Raw genomic sequence first — 11,110 nt, 5'->3', positions numbered from 1 at the left:
GCATTTTTGGCCAAGTTATGACCATTTTTTTAGTTATGCAAATGAGGCTTGCAAAAGTCCAAGTGGGTGTGTTTAAAAGTAAAAGTCCAAGTGGGTGTGTATTATGTGCGTACATCGGGGCGTTTTTAATACTTTCACTAGCTGGGCGCTCTAAAGAGAAGTAACATCCTCTTCTCTTCAGAACGCCCAGCTTGTGACAGTGCAGATCTGTGACGTCACTCACAGGTCCTGCATCGTGACGGCCACATCGGCACCAGAGGCTACAGTTGATTCTGCAGCAGCATCAGCGTTTGCAGGTAAGATCGACTTACCTGCAAACGCTGATGCTGCTGCAGAATCAACTGTAGCCTCTGGTGCCGATGTGGCCGTCACGATGCAGGACCTGTGAGTGACGTCACAGGTCTGCACTGTCAGAAGCTGGGCGTTCTGAAGAGAAGAGGATGTTACTTCTCTTCAGAGCGCCCAGCTAGTAAAAGTATTAAAAACGCCCCGATGTACGCACATAATACACGCCCACTTGGACTTTTACTTTTAAACACACCCACTTGGACTTTTGCAAGCCTCATTTGCATAACTACAAAAATGGTCATAACTTGGCCAAAAATGCTCGTTTTTTTAAAATAAAAACGTTACTGTAATCTACATTGCAGCGCCTATCTGCTGCAATAGCAGATAGGGGTTGCAAAATCTGGTGACAGAGCCTCTTTAATACAATGTCACTACATATAGAATCACTAATAGGGTCCGATTATATATGTCAGCTGAGAAAAGTGTATAAAATATGCAATTTAGCATTCTATAAGAATTTGCTTTTTTTGCTACTTGTCGTGGTTGTCCTCAAGTTGTCCATACTTGGAAATCTATAGTTGTTAACTCAATGACTCCCCAATCAGTGTCTGAAGCCAAATTATTGCAGGCAAATTCCATCCTGTTAAGAAGATCGGGCTGAGGCTTTGTTCTCATCACATTTTGGCTGCATGTTTCAAGCATGTGTTTTTATTTACCCTATTATCACAAGTGTGCAAAATTACTTATTCTAGCACTTGGCACCAGTTGGCTCCAACAAGCCACTTTGCGAGGGTATTTAAATACAACATTAGGACAGTGAACTGAATCTTTGCCCTGGATGAAGGAAAGTCTAGCTACGACTTTGCCATATGAGTGGGATTGTTTTTTGTTTTTTTTTTGCTATTCCAAATTCTTCTATCCTCAAAATGTCAACGGTCATGGAACGTTGGTGACATCACGGGTTACGATAACAAAGACAACCAAACGGAGAAATACTTGAGAATGATTGACATCAGAATGCTTTGGCACGAGGCTGATGGAATAACCTGGCTTGCATTGACATGTGATGAAGAAGAGGACAAGTAATGTATGTCTGTGGAAATATGAGGCCAGCTGAGGAGAAAGCAGGATAGACTTGGCAGTAAGCAGAGCTGATGGCACAACTGAATTTTGTTACACTTATGGACAAATTACATTCTTACTGACGTCTTCAAAATCGGCCATTATTTTGTGATAATCTACTGCACTTTCTATTAAGCCATTCATGACAAGCAATAACTTAGCAGCAATAGTCTACTTTTTTAACTTTTCAGTGTTATTGCACATGTTAACATTACCTGTCAAGCAAATGCCTTATCCTTTATGAGTTCTGTGTATAATAAATCACGTGCTTATGCCCACCACAGTTTTATCTGCTTGATATTCGTGGATTTTAAGTAAATATCTCTTTGATATTTAAAAATAAATTTAAAAAAATACTGCAAAAGATGTTATATTTGAGTATACCTAATAATTATCACAAAAGGTACTGATTCTCTTGTGGAGATGCAGCTAGTAGAGAGTTGATAGGGCAAGGCTCCCTGGGAACAAAATATGCAAAATAGATCTCCTCCAGATGAAAGGAAACTGTCTCTCAAGTGCCACCTATAGGTGGCACTAGAGAAACATTTTTCTGTATTAGAGCTATTCTGCATAGTTATTCACAGAAACCCTACGAAATTGAATGTATTGCCTCATGAGGACATCAATATGACATTACAAGAAATACACATGACATGCATTTTGTTTAAATAGCTGTTAATTCCTCATTTTAATACTATATGTCTTTATAAGTGTCTATGACCTTGCATTGCCGGATAACCTATAAAGTATCAAATGCATACTAAGTTTAATTTAGACTTCACTTCTAGATAAAAAAGTATGTATACAAGGAGCATTTCTTGATTTACAACCTGTAATCTGATGAAAAATTCCCTTTCATGATAATACGCATCATTGATCATTTTAATTCCGACAGGGTCACAATTATAATAGAATGATCCCAAGGAAGAGGTCAAGCGCAGCAACATTTGGTGAAACATTTAGGAACATGATTGAAGACCAGAATAACTTCATATGCTAGGAGTTAATTAAAAAAACATATTACTTATTTATGAAGAATCTAAAATGCCAAGAAGCGAGATCATCTCTTTTCTTGATGTAGGTATATGATACTCTGTTTTTCCACCCCGGATCTTTGTCCTATGAAGTAGATAGATTTTACTTTAATGATTTGAAAAAGGTAATATGTAGTTTTATTGATGAAATTTTTTTTTTTATGTTTTCAAACAAATTTGCATGACCTTTGTTTCATAGAAGCTTCCACAATTTTTACATTTTTTTTTATTTTACATCAATTTCTTACAAAGGCCTTTCAATGTAAGAATAAACTTTTCAATGTATTTACTTGTCGGATTTTCCACAGACAACTGAGGGCCCCTGTGAAAATACAGCATGAGGTCCCCCTTACATGCAGGTTACATCTTCTCATATTTAAAATGAATCATGACTGGAAAAAAAAAGTTGCTGTTGTCTCTCTGGGTAGTATTTTTTTTTTCTTGATCTGTTTTAATTTTGCAGTTAACTTTCATACAATCATTTTCCAAAACACTCTCACAATACCTCGTTTCCATTACCCCCTTTTCCCCACGCTGGAAGACAAGAAAAAACAAACAGCCAGATAGTCTTAATTTTCCCTGCAGCATTGGATAACATCCCTGGTGGTCCAGGGCAGTGGTAGCTTAACTCTCTACGAAGAGGTAAACACATGTACTGAAGGATGCAGGATTCCTTTATCTGTAGCTGTAAACTGCTCATACACACCAATACTACACCATCAGATCACAGAGACTCTATGATTGTCTCAGCTTTTCTATAATTGACTGATTATTAGGTGATGCAGTGCCTGTGTAATCTATGAGATACCTGTGGAGACTGTGATCAGGAGGTGGCAAGAGAAGCAGGATACTTGTTTTATAATCCCCTGTGGCTACAGTGGGCTCCCTTTCCCCTCTGGACCACTGTGCAGTTGAACACGCCGCACAAACTATAAGTCTTCCCTTGGCACTCCAGGCCTCTTGCCATTTTGATGTTTGGGATCCCATGTAATGACATGTCACCCACAACACATTATGTAAATGCATAGCAAATAGTGCCCCTAAAATGCAATATCATTATGGTGGACACGTCATCAAGCAGGTAATAAACATCAAAGTGGCAGGGAACCCAGAGAGTGGTAGCAGGGAAACCAAAGGAGAACCGAAAAGTTAGGTCTATTATTTTTCTATTTTAGGTTAGCTGAGAGATTTTTAAATACAGGGAAGCCTCTTTAAAAAAACGGTTGCACATTGTTTACTAAAAAAAACCTAGTTGTGCTTGGTTTGTAGGTAATGGACATACAGATGTGTCCTTCCTTCCTTTTCCTCTTATCTCAACATATTCTGAAATGTGTGGCGTGAGACGACCAGATTTAAGAAAAAACAAAAAAAACATGATTTCGTGATACTCTGTCACGAGATGTCTATGTTATATGTGTCTATGCGTGGCCACCCAGGGATTGTGATATGAATTGCAGCCTGTGAGGGGTTTCGCTAGCATGTCCCTATATTGTATTGGATATGTTTATGATAAATTGGAGTCCTTAACCAAATGCCTGCAAAGGTAAGGGGGCACAGCTGTAGTCACCTTTTGTGTTTCAATTGCTAATGCATGTTTCACATTCAGGTTTAGCTTTACAGGAGGCTTAAATCAACAGACAACCACCAGTAGGCTTTCTCTGTGATTACTACGAAGCAGAGTGAAAACATTTGCTATATACGTGCAGTGATGTAAGAACACTTAGCTATTCCCAAATGACTGACAGATCCAATGTCAGTAAATAATTCACAGGCAGAAATCCTGTAGGCTCATGGCTGTTCAGCAAGTGAAAACTTTATATCAAACTTACCCTGTGCCCTTGAGGTCAAGCTGCCCGCAGCATGAGTCTACATCTCACATAACTGAACTATTTAGGAGTGAGACCTTGTGCTGTGTAATTTCATTTATTTTTATTTTTTTTACAAAGAGATGGCAGACTGTAGAGAAAAGCAAAAGCAAACAAATATTTCAGTAAAGATCTTGGCTGCACTTAAATGTTTTCATTTTGTCAAAAGTTCACGCTGTAAATTTTTTATAACTCACATAGGTAAGAGCAGATTTAATTTCTTTGCTAACTCATTTAACTTCTGGTTAAATGGCAACTATATTGTAGATATGGAAGACAAAATGATTCATAAAGAGATTGTCCAATTTGGACAACCCCTTTTTATAATTGATCCCCCCCCCCCCCCAGTATTCAGGGCAATCCAGTATCTGTGAAGTCGATGAACATTCTCTAGAGCAAGAGTTGCTCTTTGTGTTAGCTCTTCATTCTTGCTTACAGAAGGGGTTTCAGGAGACCTTTTTCAAATGCTATGTTAAAGGACATATTAGAGTATATGGACATCATAGAAGGGTGTTCCGCGCTTACAACACTCCTCTATGAGCCAAAGCAGACAACAGTTACCAACAAGTGTCTCTTACTCTGGCAGATCTGTGCCCATTGTCACCTATTCATTTGAGTTGGGGGTTTCTGAAACTGGACCCGAGGGATCAGCTGATTGCCGGGCTGGCTTCAATTGAATAATGGGTTATCTTTATGAGATAACCTCTTTAAAGCATTTTGAATTTAAAGAAAGGTCGCTCATTCAGAACCTCTATCTATCTTCCAGAACAGAGAAGAACTTGGCACATCTATGCATTACCAGGACAGCATGTTCATTTTATTTGGCATTGTGTAATAAGCTTTTACCTGCTTCACCTGGTGGTAACAGTTAATTCTGGGTGTTCCCAGCAGCAGGAACTCCCACAATCAGCTTATTGTAAAGGTACAAAGGTAACACAAAAAGCTGGGTTTCCTCCTTTGTGATACTTTGCCCGGCCTTTACTGCAGCTTTTTTCAGTTGTTGCTTGTTTCTAGGTCTTTCTATCTTATGTTTTGTCTTAAGCAAATGAAATGCAGCTCGATCGGGTTGAGATCTGGTGATTGACTTGGCCATTGCAGAATATTCCACTTCTTTGCCTTAAAAAACTCCTGGGTTGCTTTCGCAGTATGTTTTAAGTCATTGTCCATCTGTACTGTGTAAAGACGTCCAATCAACCTTGCTGCATTTGGTGGAATCTGAGCAGAAAGTAAATCCCTGAACACTTCAGAATTCATCCGGCTGCTTCTGTCTTCAGTCACATCATCAATAAACACTAGTGACCCAGTGCCTTTGGTATCCATGCATGCCCATGCCATCACACTGCCTCCACCATGTTTTACAGAGGATGTGGTGTGCTTTGGATCATGAGCCGTGTCATGTCCGTGGCTGCGTGCTGTCAGCTCCAATCTCCCCCTAACAGCCGCAGCCACGAGTCAGCAAGCGCTGGCCCCAGCCTCCTCCTCAGGAGACGCCAGCGCTAGCTTCCACTCACCTCAGCCGGATCCCCTATGGTGAACATCAGGCCGTGAATACCCCGGACTATAAGAAGGGTCCAGACCCCTGCTTTGATGCCTGAGCATTGTTGTTGTTTCCCTAGTTTGTCTATGCAATGGTCTCCTAGTGTGTTCCTGTTCGTGTTCCTTGCATTCCATACTATCCTGGTCGAGTACTGTGCTGAGCCAAAGTCGTGCCATGCTGTATACCACGCCTGACCTTCTTCACCTCACCTGACGTCTACCTGCTGCCTAGTCCCAGCTGAGCCTTGCTACTGTCCGAGCTGCCACAGGTACCTATACGAACTATAGACATTGACCTGCGCCCTGTTGGCCAGCTGCCATACCGTCAAGGTGGTACGGCCCAGTGGGTCCACAGATCCTTCATGACAAGCCGTTCCAAGCCTTCTCCATACTTTCTTCCTTCCATCATTCTGGTCCAGGTTGATCTTAGTTTCATGCTGTTCCAGAACTGGGTTGGCTTCTTTAGATGTTGTTTGGCAAAGTCTAATCTGGCCTTTCTATTTTTGAGGCTGATTAATGTTTTTTACCTTGTGGTGAACCCTCTGTATTTGCTCTCATGAAGTCTTCTCTTTATGGTAGACTTAGATACTGATACACCTACTTCCAGGAGAGTGTTCTTCACTTGGGTAGATGTTGTGAAGGGGTTTATGTTCACCATGGAAAGGATTCTGCAAGCATCCACCACTGTTGTCTTCCGTGGAGGTCCGGGCCTTTTGGAGTTCACAAGATCTCCAGTGCGCTATTTTTTTCCCGAGAATGCACCAAACTGTTAATTTGGCCACTCCTAACATTTGTGCTCTCTCTCTGATGGTTGTCTTCATTTTTTTAGCCTAACGATGGTCTGTTTCACTTGCATTGAGAGCTCCTTTGACCTCATGTTGTGGGTTCACAGAAACAGCTTCCAAATGCAAATGCCACACCTGGAATTAACTCAAGACATTTTACCTGCTTAATTGATGATGGATTAATGAGGGAATAGCCCCTGCAGCCCATTAAATAGCTTTTTGAGATAATTGGCCAATTACATTTGGTCCCTTGAAAAAGAGGCAGCTACATATTAAAGAGCTGGAATTCCTAAACACTTCCTCAAATTAGAATGTGAATAACCTCAAATTAAAGCTGAGAGCCTGCACTTTAAGCCCATATTGATTATATAACTGTATATTCAATATGTTTTGGTAAACAGCTAAAATGCCAAAACTTGTGTCACTGTCCAAATCATTCTGGACCTAACTGTATGTTTAATATGGTTATAGGTACATGTATGCAAATAGTATATATTTGTATGACCTGGTTTTAGGAGCTTTGCTTAAAAAAGCATTGAGACGACATAGAGATCTTTTATACTGTATGTTATTGTTTCTCAAACTACTTAAAGTTTAGCATGTAAATTAAACCATGCTTATCTACTCTCCCAAAATGTCCAGGATTAGAGATGAGCCGAACTTATGAAAAGTTCGGTTCGGCTGGTTCGCAGAATTTCACGAAAAAGTTCGATTCGGACCGAACTAGTTCTGACCGAACCTGTAATTTCCGTGCGCCGAACATGGTACTGTCCAGGTTGCTGAAAGGGTTAATGGGCTGCACTAACTCTTTCAGCAACCTTGACAGTACCATGCTCGGCGCGCGGAAAATACAATTTTAATGTAATAAAAAAAATAATAAATACGTTCATACTTACATTCCTCCTGTCCGGCCTCCAGCGATGACGTTTCATCCATGTCGCCGCTGCAGCCAATCACAGGCTGTAGTGGCGGTCACGCATGTCACGTAACGGCCTCTGCAGCCAATCACAGGCTGCCGCGGCCTCTGCAGCCAATCACAGGCTGCAGCGGCCTCTGCAGCCAATCACAGGGTTTGTTTGTAATCGGTTACCGTAGAGACACACATTGTGTTTTTAACTGGGCGTGTTTATGTGTATGACGCTGACCAATCAGTGACCAGTCAGTGTCATACACTCCTCAACATCTGCACGCTCCTCTCCTGAAATATTCTGTGCTGCTGTGAACTCTGCTCTTACCATTACGTAGCTCTCAGTCTGTTACCTCTCCTCCACTCCTGTCCTCAATAACACCTTCACATGATTGGCAAGTCACCACCCCGCACAAGATCCGCACGCTCATCTCCTGAAATACTCTGTGCTGCCTTAAACTCTGTGAACAGGTCAGGATCCTGTTTATTTTAAATGCTGCTGGGGAACCCGCTCGATCCACTATATAAGGCTGCGCCTCCATCCTCTTCTGCCCCAGTCACTTATTCCCAAGCACTGTAAACTTTCAGATTGGTTGCGCTGTGAATATTTGGAGAACGTGATTGGTTTATGTGCAGGGTAATGAACATACAGACAAGCAGTAGAAGACTGACTAAGGGCTGAGCATTTCATTGAATTCAGTCTTCTACTGCTTGTCTGTATGTTCATTACCCTGCACATAAACCAATCACGTTCTCCGAATATTCACAGCGCAACCAATCTGAAAGTTTACAGTGCTTGGGAATAAGTGACTGGGGCAGAGAGGTGACGCGTCCCTCTCTTGACATCCAGCCCGACCTACCTGGATGACGCGGCAGTCCATGTGACCGCTGCAGCCTGGGATTGGCCTGTGATTGGCTGCAGCCTGTGATTGGCCTGTGATTGGCTGCAGCGGTCACTTGGACTGAATCGTCATCCCGGGAGGTCGGACTGGAGGAAGAAGCAGGGAGTTATCGGTAAGTAGGAACTTCTATTTTTTTTACACGTTGATGTATATTGTGATCGGAAGTCACTGTCCAGGGTGCTGAAACAGTTACTGCCGATCGTTTAACTCTTTCAGCACCCTGGACAGTGACTATCTCCGCCGGGTTCGGTCAAAACGTGTTCGGCCGAAACCGGTGAAGTTCGGATTCGCTGCGAACCAGTTTTCCACAGGGGGTGCGCTAACAAATGAAAATATGCCAGAACCGACAATGACTTCCTTGCTTTGTCGTCCAATGTCAGGATGAGCCAATGGTGGATGGCTTCATCAGTGCATCACGGTAGTGGAAGCATATTCACCACAGTATTCTCCTGCGAGGGAAAAAAAAAAAGAAAAAAGAAGGTCCTTGCAGCCGGGTCTAAATTCTCTTTGGCATCTGTTTAAGATATTTTTGGAGCCTAGTGAAGGTTTTAAAATTATCTTGAGGTCTGATGAGTGAGTTATCAGCACTTTTCAATATTCAAGAGCATTGGATAGAGGTGTTTTGGGATGGGGACTATATGAAGGGGTATTAAGGGGCTAGAAATGTTGTGCTACATTTGCCAGTTTTATTATTTCCCTGATGTAATTTATCAAAACTAGAATACAACTTCTATGGCAGTGGGATAGAGTTCTTATATTACTTATACACCATAAACATTTCAAAGGAATAATCTTTGTGCAGCTATTTTTAGTTAAACTTAATTACCGTGTTAAACAAGAGCAACAAGATGTAGATTAAAACAAGAAACTGATATCTTCTATGTGTTATCAAATTAGATAAGAGAAGAATGAGGTACGTTAGGAAAATAATTGAATGGAATTATACTTGGAATATATGAAGGATTAGAGGTCTGTTTGTTTTATCTATTATCATGCCTACAACATATAATACCTAAAATTCTTGCCATTTCTGGGTCTTAAATCCACAATTAGGCCTCAGCCATGTGCATGGAGGCTGTATGGAATCCCTGTGGCTCCGTACTACACATGGTGCCATATGATGCTTCCATATTGCTCTGGTTTCTGGAGAGCTGCATAGTGCGGCATCTGATGGACCATACTTGATATGTTTCCTGTCAGATTCAAGAGTAATTTGACTTCAGGGGGTCATTAGATGAGCATCAGTTGGCCTCTCAAACATACTTTAAATTAAAGCATTCAGTTTTTTTCAGAGGCAGCTTCTTGATCCCAGGGAATAAAGGTGAATCAGTTAAACAGCAACAGTCTTTAGGGGGTGATCCTATCAAACCTCTAACAGGTAATGTGTTATCAGAAAATGACTTATTGTTCAAATCACGTTTTATGTTAAAAATATATTTTTTAATTTTTGGTAATTCTTTCATTTTATGTGTCATTTTGTATATTAAAAAAATAGTCCTAAAATCTTGCAGTGTTCACTCAGGCCACTGAGTCTCACAATAGGTTGACCCTTCCTGTTCTGCAGAGATCACTTCTCAGCAGTCATCTCATTATCATTACAGGCAGCATGACAATGAAAGGGAACACCTTTATATAGATAAAACAGGATCCACCATTGATAAAAAGTAATAATCACAGCTCCCCTCCTATCCCTTCCTGCACAATGACCTCTGCACAAGTGACAGATCATGCCTAGAAAACCTTCCCATAGAAGTAAATGGCCCCCCTCCTGTTCACAGGTTCCCATGGTCCATATGGCTGCCGTAAAGCATATCTCTAATTATTGTTAACAGCAGCTTCGGCAAGAAAATGTAATCATAGCATCTACAATCCAGAAATAAGAACAGATTAGAAAAAAATATTATGTTTCATATTATATCATATTATATTATGGATAAAATATTGGTCTTGTTGCTTTACGAATAAGTCAGTAATATATCATAGTAATGAAAATAAGAGGGAAAAAAACACAATAATCACAGCTGTTCTCCAGATTAAGACAACAAATCCCCATCTTCTATTTCTATTTCACTTTGCATTAACAGGTGATTGTTTGAAATATGGATCTTAGAAGGTTGTGTGCAAGACTTGCTTCCGCTCATTACACCAATGGGACGGAATATTTGTAATCTCCACAACACATTCCTGGTTACAATAAAGGTTACAATCTAGATAAGAGTCTGCGTATCTCGGATCAGCAGGCGTATATTCCATCTTTACATTTAAATGAAATTGCAGGTAATGTGAGCAACTGATCATATCTCTGCACTGTCTCGATTTCTTCATCTTTCTGATTTCATACTTTCTCTGTTTTGCCGGAATATATCTGTGTCTCTAAAACATTCATTTAATAGTTGAATTTGTGGAAATGTGAATTTGTTACGTTGAATATTCAATGTTTTATTTAATGTCTACTTTGTTTTTACACAAAACGGTTTTTAATGTTGTTATAAGTGTTATATTAACCCTTTCCCTTTAAGAAGGAAATTCAGGCCTCTTTGACTCGTTGTGTGCCTACATGCAAATCATATTAAACAATATGACAAGTAGTGTGCCCTAGGTCAACAAGAAAAGAGTTTATATATCATCTGCCAAATGGGAATTTGATATCAATCTATCATCTGCCCTCCGT

The 11,110-nt window shown here is 40.5% G+C and overlaps 1 long non-coding RNA gene across 1 annotated transcript; it reads left to right on the top strand.

Annotated features, from left to right (window-relative positions):
- Positions 1 to 2,316: 2,316 nt before the first annotated feature.
- Positions 2,317 to 10,632, top strand: LOC142661778 (uncharacterized). Its single transcript, XR_012850808.1, has 3 exons — positions 2,317 to 2,487; positions 9,732 to 9,817; positions 10,524 to 10,632. It is a non-coding gene; the product is annotated as an uncharacterized LOC142661778 (long non-coding RNA).
- Positions 10,633 to 11,110: the final 478 nt, after the last annotated feature.

The sequence above is a fragment of the Rhinoderma darwinii genome, chromosome 10, assembly GCF_050947455.1.
Source record: "Rhinoderma darwinii isolate aRhiDar2 chromosome 10, aRhiDar2.hap1, whole genome shotgun sequence".
Taxonomy (NCBI): Eukaryota; Metazoa; Chordata; class Amphibia; order Anura; family Rhinodermatidae; genus Rhinoderma; species Rhinoderma darwinii.
This window is presented reverse-complemented; position numbering and strand designations above follow the sequence as displayed.